Here is an 18,646-nt window from a genome sequence, read left to right as displayed (position 1 = left end):
GAAACAGGAAGACTAAAATTTTCAGAAGTGACCTCTGATTTTGGCTGCTCGGTCCTTGGGTGCCCAACCTCAGGTGCTTTGGGCCTGAGTTTTTTGGAAGAGCTGAGCACCCCAAATTCTAATTGAAGTCAGTGGTGTTCGGTGCCTCTGGAAATTTGGCTCACGACATCTCAAAGTAGGCACCTAAAATCAGGCTACTTTCGGAAATGTTGGTCCTAAATTTATAACTAATAGATGTGGCTGGGATCCTGACAGCCAAGACTTTGGCTTGGGACCCCATTAGCAAAAGCCAGTGTTTAGACCTAGCAGGTTTGAGTATTTCCCTTGCAGAGGTCTCAGAGTAGCTAAGAGGTGGTGTGGGAAACACAGACACAGAAATAATTTAGTCTCTCAAAATGCAGACTCACCTGGACAGAGCTGTAATGAGCATCCTGCAGGCTAAGCTGACTGGTAATTGTGACTCTCCTAGGAGATCTGACACTGTCCTCTCCATTCGGAGTTCCTGGAGTCAGCAGGAAAAGGGTCTCCATAGTAGGGGAAGAGGAAAAGCATGATGTGTGGACCAATGCTAGTGATCAGCAAGATAACTTGCGTTTTGAGGTGGTGCTTTGACATGGATTTCTGCTCCCTTTAACTGCCTTGTTGTGGCCCATGATCGAGGGTGCCTGTGGCTTTTCCAAATAGCTTTTGGGAGCGCTAGTTGCTGATCACCTAGCTGTGTATGCATGCAGAGCCTCGTGCCCCATGATACTCTACTTCAGGTGCTTTGTTGGAGTGGGGACCCATAGATGTCCCAATGTCTGCCCTAAGCCTTGCAGTAGAGGCCAAACCCCTTGGCCTCGGCCTATCAGGACATAATTACAAAATCCAAAGGCAAACATGAGGGCATTGGCTCCAAAAACCTCTGAGCCAAGATCTGTAGTCCAGGTCTATTACCCCTTTGTTCCACTACAGTGACCTTTTGTAGTGCATGCAGCAGTGGGAGTCTGTCAGGCTGCCTTTGCCATCCAGCTCTGCCTGTGGCTGACCCCACAAGGGCTGTCTACACTGGAGAAATTGTCTAACCAGTTCAGCTAGACCAACTTTTTTTTATGAAATAGTCAGGAACCATTGCATAGCCCTGGACTGAAGCAGTTAAGGCAGCCTGACCCAGTTAGAAGGCCAAGTGGTCAAGGCTACTGCTCTGATCGGGTTTTAAAACCGATTTAGCTGTACCGACTTGAAAGCAGTTAGCAAATCTGCCCAATGTAGACAGGCCCTTAATGCCAGGCAGTGTAAGATCCTTGCAGTTCAGTGAATCATTGAAGGCCAGAATCCCACGACATATGGAAAAACAAAGCAGAGGTCACAGCATTATAGTGGCTGAATGCTTCAGTTTCCATCAACTTTGGCCACTGCAACAGTCGTAGCTTCATTGTATACAGTTCATCTGCGTGATATGCCCTGAGCATAGGCATCTGGAACAGATTAGTCTCCTTTGTCAGTAGACTTTTTAGACTAAATGATAGAATCAGGTGAGGTGGTTTGTAACTGACCCCTAAGGGTGAGTGAGTGTGGTGTAGTGGCTAATCACAGGAATGGGAGATGGGAATTCTGGGATCCACCTGGCTCTGCTGCTAATTCAAGTGCCCCAGTGAGATGGGGAAGAATCCTTGCCTACCTTGCAGACATGGTGAGGCTTAATCCATTTGTCTCTTGAGATCATCGGCTGGAAGGTACTACAGAATGCAGCTTACGGGTATTATAAGAAGGGTTGACCTTCAAATATGAATTGAACTGAGCATTCAGGCCCAATTAAATAATATGGATTCATGTGTCTTGGGGAAACCTGACCGGATGCAAGAACAATAATGTGATAGCCAGAATGGAGCCATGCTAATTTTACATCAGCTGAGGATCTGGCCTTTACTTTGCAATTAACATGCACAAGGCAGAAATAATTTTTTTTTTTTTTTAAATCTGCAATATGTAGCCACTGCTCCTTCTGGATGTACGGATTGTTTGCAATAGGTTCTCTAAGTCACCGTAAAGAGACCAGCTGGGATATTCCACTCTAGCCTGATGTTCACTTGTCCTTAGTCTTGTCCATTCCTAACTAATCAGATGTACAGGGTGTGAAATCTCTTGCATTCCTGCAAAGTTCAGAGAGAGCAGAGCAAACTGTTGACCGGCCTGCAAATAGTGCTGATGCTTTTGGGAACCTCAGGCTGTCTATGGGCTTTTGTAGGACGTGTGTGCTGTTGTCCCCAATGGACTTTGAGGCGTGTGACACGTTAAATTTGTGTTTTGTTGTTGTGCACTCACCAAAAAGAGAGCCATTGGCTTGATTTTTTTTTTTTTTTTTTTTAAAGCAGCCACATGAGTGCAGGTTAATAACAAACTGAGGCCATGGTACATGGCACGTGAGCAGGAACTGGAAGAGGCACCGAGAAAATTGGAGGGGGGGGGCAGTCATGGGGCTTGAGTCTGGTGATGGTAGAAAAGGTTTTTTGGGGGGATGGGGAGTGGCTACAGAAGGATTCTGATGTTCAGTGGCACTTGGTACCTGCCGTTCCCATTAACTCTAAGGTTGAAGGTTCAGCACTAGAGCTGGTCAGAATGGGCTTTTTTCCCCATGGAAAACAGACTTTTTAGTCGGGGGGGGAGGGACAAAATATTTTGGTTTGAAAATGTTGCCATGGTGCCTCATGGGAGTCATAGTTTGAGTGCCTCATGCTCCCATTGTCCTGTAGAGACTGGGCTTCTTGGTATCACTGCATCTCCAATGATACACAACAGTCTCTCTCTCCTCATGGTAAAGAGAGCTGGGTGCATCATAGGAGCCCTTGGCCAGGGTACATCATGGGAGATTTAGTATGGCTGAAGAGCCTGGCTCACAGAGGAGAAAGGGGACATGAGGAAATCAAACTACAGCTCCATGAGGCACCATGGCAGCATACCTGAACTGAAATGTTTTCTTCTTTGGATGAAATAGTTAGATTTGGGGGCATTTTATTTTATTTTTTACAAAATGATTAAATTTTCCATGGACACTTAGTGAAAAACTTTGTGTTTGTGTTTGGGGTGTGGGTGGTGGTGGTGGTGGTGGTTTTTTGTGTTTTTTTTTTTTTTTTTTTTTTTTTTTTTTTTTTAATGGAAAACTTTTGACCAGCTCTATTCAGCCTCTCTGAAAATGAGGCCCATAGAAGCTGGGGGAGTCTGTGAAAACTTCTGATTGAAAGAGGGGAGTAGTGAATACAAGGGCACAGGGAGAGAAGTAAAGGGGGGGATTGTGTGGAAGGGACCTGATGGCGGTTGGCGGGGGGAATGTGGAGGGAGTATATAACGCGGCATAGGGGAGCTGAAACGAGGGGATCTGCAGAAGAGACTCTGCACAGAGAGGAGGAGGAGGACTGGCTATACAGCCTGAGAGGAGGTGTATAGAAGGGACTAAAAGGACATGACTCTGAAGAAGCCTTTGCTATAGCAGCCAAGGCTTTGATCCTGCCAACACTGGGGAGTGGCAAAGCTTGTGTTAATGGGTCCAGGCTTGAGGGCCAGATGCCCTGTGTTATTGGTTCTGTCCTGCTCCTGGATGTTTTGCCTTTGGTTTCTGTGGGTGCCGGAGTAGGCCCTTTATCTTCTGTCAAACAGCACAGTACCCAGTTACCACACTGACATGAGCTCTGCGGGCAAACAGGAACAGAGTGGAGGCCCAATGCTGCTTCAGTAAGCACAATTTCCACATGAAGGGGACACATCTAGGAAGCTCTACTTTGGTACTGATGATCCTAGGGACCGGAGCCTGACAGGAAGCAGCAAGGGCAGGTACAAAGGCTTTCACTAAATGGACCCCTCAAAGGATAACCAGTCTTCCCCTGGCACGTGTGTGAGGGAAGCAGGCTGGCACAAGAGAAGGGGATGTTTTGCTGTCCATCTCTAGGATGGGGTGAGCTATACTATCAATGTATGTTTGTGTGCAGCGGAAGACCTTTTTCCTCAAGTTACTCATACGCCATAACCTTTTTGGAATATTTCGGGGCTCAGTGATAGGAGGTCTCGCCCACGAGCAAGAGGGTCTGGATTTCTATTCAGTGTATTGCTAGCTTACATGGACTGTGTATTTTGTGCTACAACTGACTGTTGCCTACGCTCATCCCTCTCTGAGCCTGGAGTCCACTATCGGAATCTGCCACATCACAGGAAGGAGCCGTGGGCCGTGTGTGTTGGGAGTCGGGGGTATATGAGCGTGTGTGTTTGGATTCACTTTTCTCCCTCCTACAGCTTGATTCTCCCTGACTCATGCTTTGGTGTGGAAGGGGCCCCGTCCTTCTCCCATTTTCATGGCTTTTGGGGACCATGTTGAGCCTCAGGCGAAGGTGACTAACGTGATACCTGGAATGATACCCTGGGTTCCATGACCTTTCAGCCCTGTAGGCTTGGCCTCCACTAAGGTGACAGTAAAAATTGAGCTCCAAAGCTGCCTTTGAGGAACGCTGCGGGTAAACAGGGGGACTCCATCCTCCAGAGCTGTCAACCTGGCACCTGGCCCCAGACGAATTAACTAAGCCAGACACAAAATGCTTTCTGGTTCAGAGTAGAATTGATTTCTCTCAGGAACTGGAGCAGACTCCTGTTTCCATGGAAACAGGACTTCACTCCCTCATACCCTACTGTATGTGCCATGCACTAAGCTCTTTGAGGCAAGCCTATTTGTTTCCTAAGAATCAGGGACCTCAACAAAATGTCCTGTACCTTGTGTGTGCGGCTGTGCCTGAGGGACAGCAGAAGTGCTGCTGCCCTTGGTATCTGGAGCAAATATTTTGAATGAGGGTGTGCGCAGCGGGCTCGGATATTTGGAGTCCTCTTCCCCCCCAAACCCTTCATGCTAAATGTGCTCCATTCTCTGACTGGCTGTCCAAGAGTCTGTATGCTTCTGAGCTAGAGCACAAACCCTCTGGAGAGAGACTGCTCCCTCTGGACAGGTCACTCTGTTTAATATCAGCCAGTGGCTGCTCTAGAGTTGCAATTCTGGAAGGGAAGCAGCGAGTCCTGAGACTATCATTTAAAGGCGCAACTGCATCACAGCCTTTTCTGGAGACTAATATCAGTGGGTCTTTAATTTCTTCAGAGAAGAAATTTTGTTCCCATACTATTCTGGCCCTGTCACACTCTTCATTCCTGGATCCTACAAACACTGGAAAATGCCCATTGATGAAGGTACAATTAAAGAAAACCACTGCCACACAAAGCCAGTGGTTTGCGTGTGTCCATTTGTGTGTGGTGACCTTCCCTGAAAAGTGCTAGACATCCCACCGTTGCTTCAGACAGTTTGGGAGGCAAGGGGTGGTCTGATCATTGGCCCAAGAGCCAGGAATTTATAAACTGTAATCTCAGCTCTGACACTTCCCCCCTCTGTGATCTTGGTCAGGTCACTTAAACTTGCTGCCTCCCCTTTTTTTCATTGGTAAAATAGATCATTTCTCCTACCTCACAGTTGAGACTGAATTAGCTTCTGTTTGGAAAGTGCTGCCTACAAGTGCTAAGTGTTGCTGTTCCTAGACTAGACTGAGACGAGGCAGGCTTGGGATTTGCTATAGTGGAGCGATCCATAAAAAGCTGGAAAAACATGACCGTTCTTGACAAAAACTAGACACCTGGCAAATCAGGAGTAGGCCGGACAGTGACATGGGTGCAGGGCACAAATTATGAGGCCTCATCCAAAGCCTGCTGCAGTCCCTGGAAAGACTCCCGCCAACTACAATGGGCTTTGGATCAAACCCGTGTGGGAGAAAGGAAGGGATATTTTCCTTGCTGAAATAAAGTAATGACATGAGCAAATCCAAGGAGAGGATGTGCAAGACAAGCATGCCTTTGGTTAGACACCTTTTCCTTTGGCCCTGCTTGTGCCTGGAAGGCTTTCCTATCCCTTGCAGCAATCCAGGCACATGGCACACATCCACTTCATGCACAGTAGATGCGTCCAATGAACGGGAGGTGACGGTATGTGCGAAGGCAGAATTGGCCAGCTGTGTGCGGGTACAATCTGCGTGCACGCTTTGTGTATGTGTCAGGGTTTGCACAGCTCTGCACTGTATTTACAGTGTGTGTGTTTGTTTGTCTTTTCTGTTTTTGTTCTGACATTTTTCCCCCCACCTTGGAAGGGAAAGCTGAACACGTGATCCTTCCAAAGCCCACTGAAGTCCATGAGAGTCCTTCCATTGTCTTGACTGGGCATTGGACAGCGCTAAGGGGACCAGCAGCATAAAATCCCCCTCTGTTTGCATCACCCGTCTTTCCTCCCCAAATGTGGCCCTCTGTGGCATCGCAGTGATGAAGTGAACGAGCTGTAGAGTGCATTGTTGGTGTCTGTGGCTTGGTGTCCAAGGTTCTATCTGCTGCTCCTGAGGCATTAAGGGAGCCGAGCTATGAAATTTGTCGTTGCCCAATTTGCTAATATTTGCTGTTTTATGCTAGGTTCTTGTCAAGTTTGGCATTCCCAATGCTGGCATGATTCTGTGCTGTTCTGAGCATGCCCTGGGACCTTCTAATAATGAAGAGCTCGTCTTCTCATTTCCAGTTCTCTTTATTTTCTTGGTGTAGTTCTTGAGCAGTAGCTAATCAGGAACATGGAAAAGACCAATAGATCCCCATGTAACCTATCCCCTTCAGCAACACTAATCTTGGTTAAGAGTGTTTTGACTGATTGGACTATTTTCTGTGTAGATTCATTATTTATTTCTTGGTGTTTAAAAGGGGGAGACCCACATTCCATCATTTAAAACCCAGCTGGTTCAGTTCCATGTTCCGTGTAGTAATGTTTGACCATTACATGTGTGTGTGAAACTTTTGCTGTTCTCTTCAATGCGTACAGTCCTCGACTTTTGGTGGTTTTTCAATAACACCATATAACATTGTATCCTGTTACTGTAGGATCCTGGGCCATACCTGTACTGTTTTAAAAACTGCTGCTTTAAGGGGGAGAATTTTTTTTTCCTATTTGAAGAGTTTTTAAAAATATTGTAATTTTTTGTGTGTATTGTCTTGTAAAATAAATATTCTAAATATAACTGGATTCCCTCTGTTGCTCGGGGGCGGGGGGGGATATGCGATCTGTCTGCTTATCTGGCCCTATTGCCATAGTATCTGTGTGTTTCTGGTTGATAATCGGCTTTGAGACACACCTGTGAGGTAGGAAAGTATATTCTCATTTAACCAATGGGGAAGTGAGGCATGGGGGTATCTGTGGTAGAGCCAGGAGCTGAGCCCAAATCTCCTGAGTCCCAGCTCAGTACCCCACTTGCTAGCCCATCTTTCCCATCCCTATTGGTGCTGGCCTATGATTAGGTGTTTGTATTTCTTTTTCTGCTGGTTCTTTTGTTACATGGGGGGGGGGGTTGTGTCTGAGTGTCCAGGAAAGCCAACTGAGGGATATAGAAGTAGGGATTTGAACAACTGTAGCTAATAAAAATATTCAGGACATACCTGCTGTGCTATGAGTGTGGTGTGTCTGTCTAGCTCATTATAGAGGTTTGACCATATCACAATCACTCCATGGGTAGGCATGAACTACTTAGTTAATGCTAGGGAGGAGACTAGGTGGAGAGACAATGCTGTCTAGTGGACAGGACACAGGCCTAGGAGTTAGGAGACTCTCTGGTTCTGTTCTTGCCTCTGCCACTGATCTAGTGTGTGACCCTGGGCAAGGTATATCTGTGCCTCTGTTTCCCCCTCAAACTTCTTGCCTGTCTTGTCTACATGGATTGTAAACTCGTCAGGGCAGAGGCCGTCTCTCACTGTGCACAGTACCTTGCACAATGGACCCTGGCCTCAGCTGGGGCCTCTCTATACTACCCTAGTATTACTAATAAAAGGGGATGTTGTTGATCATGGGCCAAATTCTGGTCTCTGTTACACTGGTGTAAATTGAGAATAGCTTCATTTGAAAAAAAAAGTGGGACTGTAACTGGGATCAGAAGCTGAACCCAAGAATGAGGTGCATTAGCTTGGCTTGTGAGGGCCCGGTAGTGCACTATTAGGGGGTGCTTTGGGTCAAGAATCAAGTGTGTGTGTGGGAGGGAAGTCATGCTAAAGGGGAAAGGAGGCAGGACGAGGAAAGCAGGGAGTCTTTGCAGATCCATGATTGAAGAGGATCAGCCTAGCTGCCTAGAGATTACGTACCGGTAGTAGTAGTAATACCACCACACTGGCATAGCAGGAGGCAGTGCAGTTTGTGACAAGTGTATTTCCAAACCTGTGCAGGGATAGCGGCATAGCACTGCCCTGCACACAGCTTGCCTCCAGGTGGCGCTATAGTCCCTCACCTTCAAGAGAACTAAAAATCCACTAGAAAAAATGACATCTCGCTTTTCACCCTGGCCAAGAAGTTACTCTACACGGTGGGTGGGTGCGTGGGTGCGGCCAGCCCATGAACGCATGTGACATGGTTCCTTACGAGATTGTACCGCATGAAACAAGATGTGTTCCGCTTCTATGGAAACGTGACTGTAAGAGAGATTGGACCATATCCCAGAGCTGCAGCTCTGCCCTCTCCCTGTGGGAGACTCCCTAGCCATCACCTTGCCTCCCTTCCTCCCCTTGACAGTGGGGCTGTGACATAGTACCATTGTGACATCAGAGGCAAATCAGCCTCTTCATTTTAAGGCAATGAGCCTTCTCGTATTTACCCTAGTGGAAATCAGGAGTAGCTCCTAGAAGCCAGTGGGGGTACAGCGGCACGAGACCAGAGTCCGATCTCTCTCCCTCTTCTGTGATGACCCCTGCAGCTCTCCCCTAAAGCAGCAAAGCCACCTTATACATTCTGACAAAAATTCCCTGCTTCTGTCCATTGTCTGTGTGGCTGCCATCTTCTGGCCAGCTGCCGAATAGCAGGTTTGCAATCCTAGCCCCTTTGCAGATGGTAAGGATTTCAGGCTTCTCTAGCTGGGGAAGTGGCATAACTATACCAGTCTAATAATACAGCTGTAGATATACTGGTATAACGCCTCGTGTGGATACTTGGTCAGGAGTTACACTAGTATAACTACACCCCGTTAATTAGACCACTACAACAAACGGCTAAATTGCCCCCTGTAAACAAGCCTTTCTATTCAGCCCATCCTTGTGACAGCTGGGCACATGTTACAGAAACGTCAAGCAAATTCCTGTCCACGATTGGTAGGAGTCACTCCTCCCAATGGCTGAGGCTCCAGAAGTATCTCTCATTAAGAAAATGCCATCCTTAGCTCACTGTAGCTATGGCCAAATTCCCATGATCTTCAGTGGAGCAGGATTAAGTTCCACCCAGCCTCATGCAGCTCATAACAATTTCCCAAGGTGCTAGAAGGTTTAAAAACAGCCTTCCACTATCTGAGTTTGCCTGGAAAATCAGCTCTGCGCAAGCCACTGTGGGAACACTGTAGTGCATTGTGTTCTCTCTGACAGCCCCATCTATATGGCTGTTGTCCCGTCTAACGTGGTCAAGGCAGGGCTGCTCTCTTCCCCCGCCCCGACCATGTCAAAACTCAGTTTCCCAGTTAGCAGGAGCCTGATGGAGCCAGGAGGCAGGTGCTTTTACAGATTGATCAGCAGTAGTGCAAGGGAAGGGAATCACCATTCCACAGCACCCCAGCCTCTTAGCACCCAACCCCCAACCTGGCTTCTGACCAATCTGAGATTTTGTACCTCATTCTGCTGTGAAGGTAGATTTCATAGACCATAATTAAGATACATTTTAAGCTCATGGGGCTTTCTTCTTTGCTGACCTTGAGGGAAGCACTGGTTTCGCCTTGCCCCTCTCGATCTGAATCTGTACTCCTGGGCTCCACCATGCTTTGCTATTTTGCGCTTCACATTAGCAAGGCGTGACCCACTTATGGCTACTCTCAAAACAGCAGGAAATTGATCTAATTTATAGAGGCTCTTCCATGCTTCGCGGTACAAAGAGGGATTTTCTAAATGCAAATGGTGCAAACACTGTTCAAGCTATTCTCCCTCTAGTGTTCAGCACTCTATCTTCCTCTTTGTTATAAATATTGTTATTGATAAATCTAACAAACTCCAAAACAGAGTAAGAAAACTGCAAGCCAGATGAACATGCTCACTAGATTCAATCTATAGGTATTTCCTATGAAAGAGTGAGAGAGAGAATGAATACTGGGCACTAAACACCATAGAGCTACGCACATGCAGGCCAGCAAGGGGCCATTGATGGGCCTGACTGATTCTCAGATACGCTAAGGTTCCTTTTATGCTGCAAAGGAGCCTGAAAGGGGATAGCAATGCGCCCCTGTTGATACTCCCAGCTGATGTAGCGCTGGTATAAGGGCTCTATACTGGGACCAGAACTAGTCAAGAGTCATGGCCAGATTGCACTGCACTACAGCTAATCTCTGCTTCCTGCATGCCAGGGCTGGGGCTGCTCTAACTTATCCGGGGAGCCAGGTAAGCCCTAGAATACAGTGGGTACAAAGATGGCTTACAGGTATCTTCATCCATCTCTCCACCCCTGTGCGTGGCCCAAGTGTAGGAATGGAGTATGGGAATCCAGCACGATACAGTGTAGATTCAGCAAACGCATTCTTCTCAGTGAGGGCTGGGGTTCCACTTTCAAGCCCCTGATGTTTTATGTTTCTAGTAGGTTTCATTTATGTGGGTTTATATGTTCAGTAAAATATACTGCAGGAGTTGATGCTTTATATTGAAGTCAATGGAGCAATGCTGCCTTAGCACTACCGAACTGAGGATCTGGTCCACCTCGTTCACTCTTTGTGCACCATCTCGTGACACTTTTCCTTGTTGTTCCGCTACTCAGCTGCCCTGTATAAGAGGAGAAAACAGTATGAACTTAAAAATAAAGTTTTAAACAGTCTCAGTTGCCCCTGGAGCTGCCTGACACTGTGCAGCATTAACATAAGACTTTAAAGTAATGGTTCTGTTTTATGACTGTTGATTTCAATGGTAAAAAGAACAGGAGTACTTGTGGCACCTTAGAGACTAACAAATTTATTTGAGCATAAGCTTTCGTGGGCTACAGCCCACTTCATCAGATGCATAGAATGGAACATATATTGAGGATATATATATATGTACACACATACAGAGAGCATGAAAAGGTGGGAGTTGTCTTACCAACTCTGAGAGGCCAATTAAGTAAGAGGAAAAAAAACTTTTGAAGTGATAGCCCAGTACAGACAGTTTGATAAGAAGTGTGAGAGTACTTACATGGGGAGATAGATTCAATGTTTGTAATGGCTCAGCCATTCCCAGTCTCTATTTAAGCCTAAATTGATTGTATCTAATTTGCATATCAATTCAAGCTCAGCAGTTTCTCGTTGGAGTCTGTTTTTGAAGCTTTTTTGTTGCAAAATTGCCACCCGCAGGTCTGTCATTGAATGACCAGACAGGTTAAAGTGTTCTCCTACTGGTTTTTCAATGTTATGATTCCTGATGTCAGATTTGTGTCCATTAATCCTTTTGCGTAGAGACTGTCCGGTTTGGCCAATGTACATGGCAGAGGGGCATTGCTGGCACCTGGCATATATCACATTGGTAGATGTGCAGGTGAACGAGTCCCTGATGGCATGGCTGATGTGATTAGGTCCTATGATGATGTCACTTGAATAGATATGTGGACAGAGTTGGCATCGGGCTTTGTTGCAAGGATAGGTTCCTGGGTCAGTGTTTTTGTTCAGTGATGTGTGGTTGCTGGTGAGTATTTGCTTCAGGTTGGGGGGTTGTCTGCAAGCGAGGACAGGTCTCTCTCCCAAGATCTGTGAGTGTGAGGGATCATCTTTCAGGATAGGTTGTAGATCTTTGATGATGCGCTGGAGAGGTTTTAGTTGGGAGCTGAAGGTGACAGCTAGTGGTGTTCTGTTATTTTCTTTGTTGGGCCTGTCTTGTAGGAGGTGACTTCTGGGTACTCGTCTGGCTCTGTCAATCTGTTTTTTCACTTCAGCAGGTGGGTATTGTAGTTTTAAGAATGCTTGATAGAGATCTTGTAGGTGCTTGTCTCTGTCTGAGGGATTGGAGCAAATGTGGTTGCATCTTAGAGCTTGGCTGTAGACAATGGATCATGTGGTGTGTCCTGGATGGAAGCTGGAGGCATGTAGGTAAGTATAGCGGTCAGTAGGTTTCCGGTATAGGGTGGTATTTATGTGACCATCGCTTATTAGCACAGTAGTGTCCAGGAAATGGACCGCTTGTGTGGATTGATCTAGGCTGAGGATGGTGGGATGGAAATTATTGAAATCATGGTGGAATTCCTCAAGGGCTTCTTTTCCATGGGTCCAGATGATGATGATGTCATCAATGTAGCGTAAGTAGAGTAGGGGCGTTAGGGGATGAGAGCTAAGGAAGCGTTGTTCTAAGTCAGCCATGAAAATGTTGGCATACTGTGGGGCCATGCGGGTACCCATAGCAGTGCCGCTGACTTGAAGGTATATATTGTCCCCAAATGTGAAATAGTTGTGGGTGAGGACAAAGTCACAAAGTTCAGCCACCAGGTTAGCTGTGACATTATCGGCGATACTGTTCCTGATAGCTTGTAGTCCATCTTTGTGTGGAATATTGGTGTAGAGGGCTTCTACATCCATAGTGGCCAGGATGGTGTTTTCTGGAAGATCACCGATGGATTGTAGTTTCCTCAGGAAGTCAGTGGTGTCTCGAAGATAGCTGGGAGTGCTGGTAGCGTAGGGCCTGAGGAGAGAGTCCACGTAGCCAGACAATCCTGCTGTTAGGGTGACAATGCCTGAGATGATGGGGTGTCCAGGATTTCCAGGTTTATGGATCTTGGGTAGCAAATAGAATACCCCTGGTCAGAGTTCTTGGCATGTGTCTGTACAGATTTGTTCCTGTGCTTTGTCAGGGAGTTTTTTTAGCAGATGGTGTAGTTTCTTTAGGTAATCCTCAGTGGGATCAGAGGATAATGGCCTGTAGAATGTGGCGTTAGAGAGCTGTCTAGCAGCCTCTTGGTCATATTCCAATTTATTCATGATGACGACAGCACCTCCTTTGTCAGCCTTTTTGATTATGATGTCAGAGTTGTTTCTGAGGCTGTTTGTGTTTATGCTTGGGATGAGTTTTGTCCATTTTGAGGTTGAGCACTTTGGAAAGAGAAGGAAATGTTCCCCTATGCTTATCTCCGATGGCAGGCACTATTCCTGCCGGAGCTCCCCTATTGGCTGAGAAAGGGTGACATCAGTGACCAAGGAAGCCAAGTAGAACCAGTAAGAAGCAGAGTTTCCATTTCCCAGCTGCTGGGAGGGGCCAGTTCTGTGCATTATTTGGCTGGAATACAGCAAGGCCCACATTTTCCAGTTGGGCTGCCTGTGGTTAATTGCCTAAATCCGTATGTACGTGTCTCACGCAGTGAGCTGACAGTCCAAGACGTTGAGCACTTGTGGTTCCCATTGAAATGTTGGCCCAGCTCGTTATGACTCCCACCGTGCTCCATGCCATCACATCACAGCAGGAATCCCATGCTCACAGTTTCATGCTTATTAAAGCAAACAACCACAGTGTCCCCGCATGACGCGCTATGTGCCAGGGCCCCGGGAGCTTTTTAAATTAACACACTGAGAATCAATTGTCAGGGTAAGGAACTAGCAGCCTGACTGAATCCAGCGGCCCTGACTGGAGGTCTAGGAAATGGCTGGCAAAATGCCCAGCAGAGCGTCTTGGGGAAAACCTGGAATTGGCTTGTTCGGGACAGTCTCTCTGCTTTCGTCAGGAAGGTGGGAGCAGGCTCCACCCTACAAAACTTGTATTGCTGTACGTGGGTCAGGCTCTCTGGGTGAAGGGGGTGAGGGTGAGTGAGCCGGATAAGGGACCTGGACACAGAATAAATCCAGCATAAAGAGTACACAGCAATCCCACGTGATTTCTTCTTCCTTCCACGGAGTAAACAAAAACACATGCACCTGCACAGACGTGCAGTGAGGGGTTACTCTCGCACACATTTGGTGAGCTTTGATCCATCCTTCCTTAACAAATAGATTTCTACCCACACAGCCACTCCCTTGGCAATCTTTCTTCCCTTGATACCCCCTCCCCCCATACACTGTCCCTTAGGAATCCTAGTTTTATATGACAATCCATATTGCAATGCATCCCCTGCCCCCAGCATGCATATACGCTTGGGAATCCATTTCTTTGGTGGGGGGGATCCAGTTTTGATGAACGGGATTAAATCCCCTTCTCTCACTCACCCACACCCACACCCACACCGGGTCCTGTTTTATTGAGCAATCCAGAATAACACTTCCCGTGTACCCTCCACCCCCCCCCCCCCTCAGTGTTCTTCACCACAAGGAATCCAGTTTGCTGCAAGCACGCTTGCGATTCCAAACGGAGAGAGACAATGCAGCAGCTGCTGCTCCTCATGGCAGGCAGGAGTTCAGCGCTGTGCTGTGGGGAGACCTCCTAGCCACAGAGCCAGTCCTGGCTGCGAGCAATCAGCTGGTCTGGGAGAGAAAAGGATTCCTGGGGCAGTGACCCGGATTCCACATTCCTGGGGGAGTAATGAGGACTCAGGAGACTGTGAGATGACCCACTCTTAACCTCCCCATTTGCCCCCTCTTGGCCAGTCCTCAGCATCCCTTCTTCCTCCAGCATCCTGGCCTCTCTCTTCTGATTGGTCCGCCCACTCTCCCTCCCATCTCATCTCCTCAGCTTCATGCAGACTGCAATGATGCATTGTGGGAAACTCCCAAGTTTTTTTTTTTTTCCCTCTTCCGTCCTCCCTCCCTCCTCTCTGCAGAACATCCAGCTTCCAAGGTGTGACTTGTACGAACAACAGTCTGGGGAGAGAAGGTAGGGGCTGCTGCTTTTCTTACCTACTCTTCCATACATGCCAGACCCAAGGAGGGAGAGAGGAGCACACAGGCCTGAGTCTGTGGAAGGCAGTGTGTGTGTGTGTGGGGGGAAGATAGTGCTTGCATGCAAGTGAATATAGAGAGAGAGATCTGGATCTGCCTGTTAAAGGTGTGTGTGCTCATTTCTGCAGTTCTCTGTGTGAGGGAGGTCATGGGACTGCCATGCCAAATGTGTTTGGACTGCCAGTAATTCTCTATTGATGCATTTGTCTCTATCCACACAGGCAGGGCAGTCTGGCCAAAACAACAGTGAATGCAGAGGAGAGCTCACTTTGAATGCCTTCCGTTCCAAACCCTGCTCTCCTATGTCATGCCTTGCTCCCTGAAGGTCAGATAGCGAGGGGAGACATTCACACAAGTGTGAGCACTGCATGTGTCTAAAATCCAGATGGACAAACTGAATGGCTCTGTGTCACTTGCTTATTTCCTTCGCTTGCTTGGTTTGCAGGAGGTACCACTATTGCATAATTATTGCTGAGGATGCTCCCGAGAATTTCCGCTGTGATTTCTGGGGGGAACGTTTAGCATTTGTCCTAAAACCGGATTAGAAAGGGAGAGCGGCAGCAGCATGCTGGAAATACAGACCTGGTTTTAACGAGATAAAAACACAGATGGCTAGATTAGGAAATCCATTTCTTTTTTTAAACTGCATCATCAGCTAAAATCTCTTCAATAGAAAAAAGGGAAACGGGGCCTTTTAAAAACAAATTGCCAGCCTTTGTTTTGGATTCTAGCTGTACATTGTTTTGTTTTGTTTTGAATGGATTATCTTGTTCATTCTCATTTGCATTCTGCATTGACTGTTTCATTTCTCAGTTTAATTAGTCATTAATCCTGCAGGCAGGATGCTAAACAAACAAATACACTTTGAAATTCCCATCAACCCAATTAGTTGCTATTGACATTTTGGAAAAAAAATCCTTTGCATTCTCCCCCTCCCCACCTCCCACTCCCATTGTGCTAGAAACAGCTATGTGTCAGAGTCTGCCAAAGTAAAGGAGATGGACGACAGATGCTAGCTACAATATAGCTTCCTTTAAGCTGTCCTAGCAGGTTATAACAAATGAGGGGGATGTAGCAAGGACACAGACAAAGTTGGAATCACCTAGCCTATGGCTGCAAAGAGGCACCGATATATTGATTATTGTAGGGAAATGTCACTCTTTAAACATACATTATTCTTACCATCTGATTCCTAATGTACCATTTCTGGAGTGTTTTAGGAAAGAGGTTTCTATCTATTCAGATGCTTTTGCTTCCACTTTTTGTCTGTGTATCTTCACAATAGAAGTGTGAAAATGCCTGTAGATTTGGTCTCTTTGCTCCTAATTAAGCTGCGTGTGTATATCCATCAGAACCAGGATCACACGGAGCACGGAGGTAGGTAGGGGACAGTTATTATCCATGAATCGATGCCATCCTGTGCAAACTTCTCCTGCATGGAGGTAGCAGGGGGCAAGAGCCTGGGTCTGCCCATGGCATTTCCATCTGAAGGGGGGGTTGGTGTAGGGATGGCATAAGGAGACACAGGAGGGATTGAGATGACTTGGTCACTATTCACCGTCTAGAAGTTTGACCTTCATGGTTTTGACCTTCATTGTTTTCTTTTTTCCTTTCTGGGTGAGGGGCCAGGCTCCCAACACGATTAATCTTTTAACCCTGTTGCATGGCAGAGACGTGCCAAGGACAATCTCAGGCTCTCATAGACATGCACATTCTTCGGGAGTCTTGTTTCTTTATTACCACACACTCCTCTGGCTGGCTGCCAGGGCCACAGTTCGGCTAGCGCTCTGGCACAATGGCATCTATTCTGTTTGGTCAAGCCTCTGGCTGGGAGTCGGGAAAATCATTGCAGCCAGGAGCGGGGATATTTTATAGACAAGTGTTTGTTGTGTGGGTTATAATTAACATAGAGTGATGAGGCAATGGAGGCTGGTCATGTGCTCTTCAGTAGATCCTTTATTGGCATTAGCACTGTGTCAGAGAGAGAGAGTGCAAATCTTTTGTTGCTTAGCTTGGTAAATAACAGGTGTGCATTGTCCCAGGGGATGTGTGCTCTTCTCAGCTACCAGTCCTAGCCTCAATCTGAATCCGTATCCGCATTGGATTCATTGATTTCAAATGCAGAGCGACGGATTTAGGCCTGTGTCTGTAATCCACAGAGTGTAAAATTTGGGACCTTGTTTTGTGCATTCAAAATCGCTCCTCCAATCTTTTTGTCTGCCACAGCACAGCTAATAGGGGAATTGCTGGTGACACAGATAGGGCATTATATAGTCCAGAACTCAATTAAGGTAGAACAGAAGGGACTAGTTATTAGGAACATTAATAAGCTAAACAGAGCTGTCAGAGGCAGGTGGTTGTTATTATTATTTTATTTTATTTTATTTTGCAGTGTCCGAGATTGTCCTTCCCCTTTCTCTGGTCTGTGATTCACTGTACCTGAGAGGGAGAAGAGTCTGCTGATTTACAATCAAGAAGCAGACTTGAGGGCTAGGAAGGGCTTCATGAAGGGGGATAAAGTGTTGTCAATCCCCTGGAAATCACAATCTGCCATTCAGGGTTGAGCACACAGGAAAAATCTCATGAGATCAGTCAGAGAAGTAGCACACAGGTGACGCTGCAAGCCTGACATGTAGATCATAATGCACAACAAAGGAACTGAATCCCATTCTTGCTGAGTTTTGCCATTGATTTCAAAGGGAGCAGGATCCCAATTTCTGGGACACCCACAAGGGCATGGGAACAATTCATATAGTGGGGGTGCTGAGAGCCATTGAACCCTGTAAACCACTTCAAGCCAGGGGGTGCGCTAGCACCCACAGTTCCAGCACCTATGGACACTCACCATCTTGGCTGATGCACCAGAACTAGCAGGAGTGTTTACAGCTAAAGCTAAAGCGCCAGACACTGTAGCAGGCACCTGTAACCCATTCATATGCTCTGTGAACCGAATGCTGAGGGGGACACGTAACGCACACTGACTCTGGCTGGTAGGTTACAATTGCATCAGCACTGCAAACCCATTACTGAGCAGAAAATCTCGAGTGATTGCCCTCATCAGGCTCATGTACTGTATGAGAGGCTGGTTATTCCCTTCTGAAGCTGCCAAAGGAGACTATGAAGCAGGGAACATAGACACTGGTGAGCAGAGGTGAGTTTTTCCTGAGAGACTCTGAGCACCTAGCTTCCCACACTGAGGGAAACACTCAGTGGAGTCAGACGCAACATGGCATGAGGCTAAAAACAGGAAGGGGAAATCATAGGCTATAAAGGAGGCTTTGCAATTGACATTGATCTATTAAGTCAAGGTTAAAAGAACATACATGGCCTCTAATGTGCAATAGCAAAGGAAAGCTGTTGGGGTGACTCCTCAATGGGCTTTAAGACATTGGTGGCTTCTCCGTCCTCCTCTGTCAATTATACCTTCCTGCAGATCTCCCAGAAATCAAGAGCACATCCTCAGAAACATAAGCACTATTTTTCTTCAGGAGTGCAAGCCTCAGAGGCTAGTGTCGGCTGGCTGGCTCTGGGGCGTGCTGGGGAAATGCCGGATGTCACCAAGAAGTAAAGAGGGTATGTCTGTTAAATAGGCAGGAGCAATCACCGTGCATAATGAAGGCTGCCAGGTAATAAGGTAACAGGAAAAGCTCTGGGGGATGAGAATACTGTCAGGATGTCGAGATGGCTCAATGGTCTAAGCCTCAGGTTTACATTACCCAGGCTGTGACCAGAGGTGCAAATTCTAGCAGGGACCATCAAGTTCCTCCAGTGTCCCAGGTAAGTAAATGGAG

Source organism: Emys orbicularis, chromosome 4 (assembly GCF_028017835.1).
Source record: "Emys orbicularis isolate rEmyOrb1 chromosome 4, rEmyOrb1.hap1, whole genome shotgun sequence".
Lineage (NCBI taxonomy): Eukaryota > Metazoa > Chordata > Testudines > Emydidae > Emys > Emys orbicularis.
The sequence above is the reverse complement of the archived record's forward strand: the minus strand, read 5'-3'. Positions refer to the sequence as shown.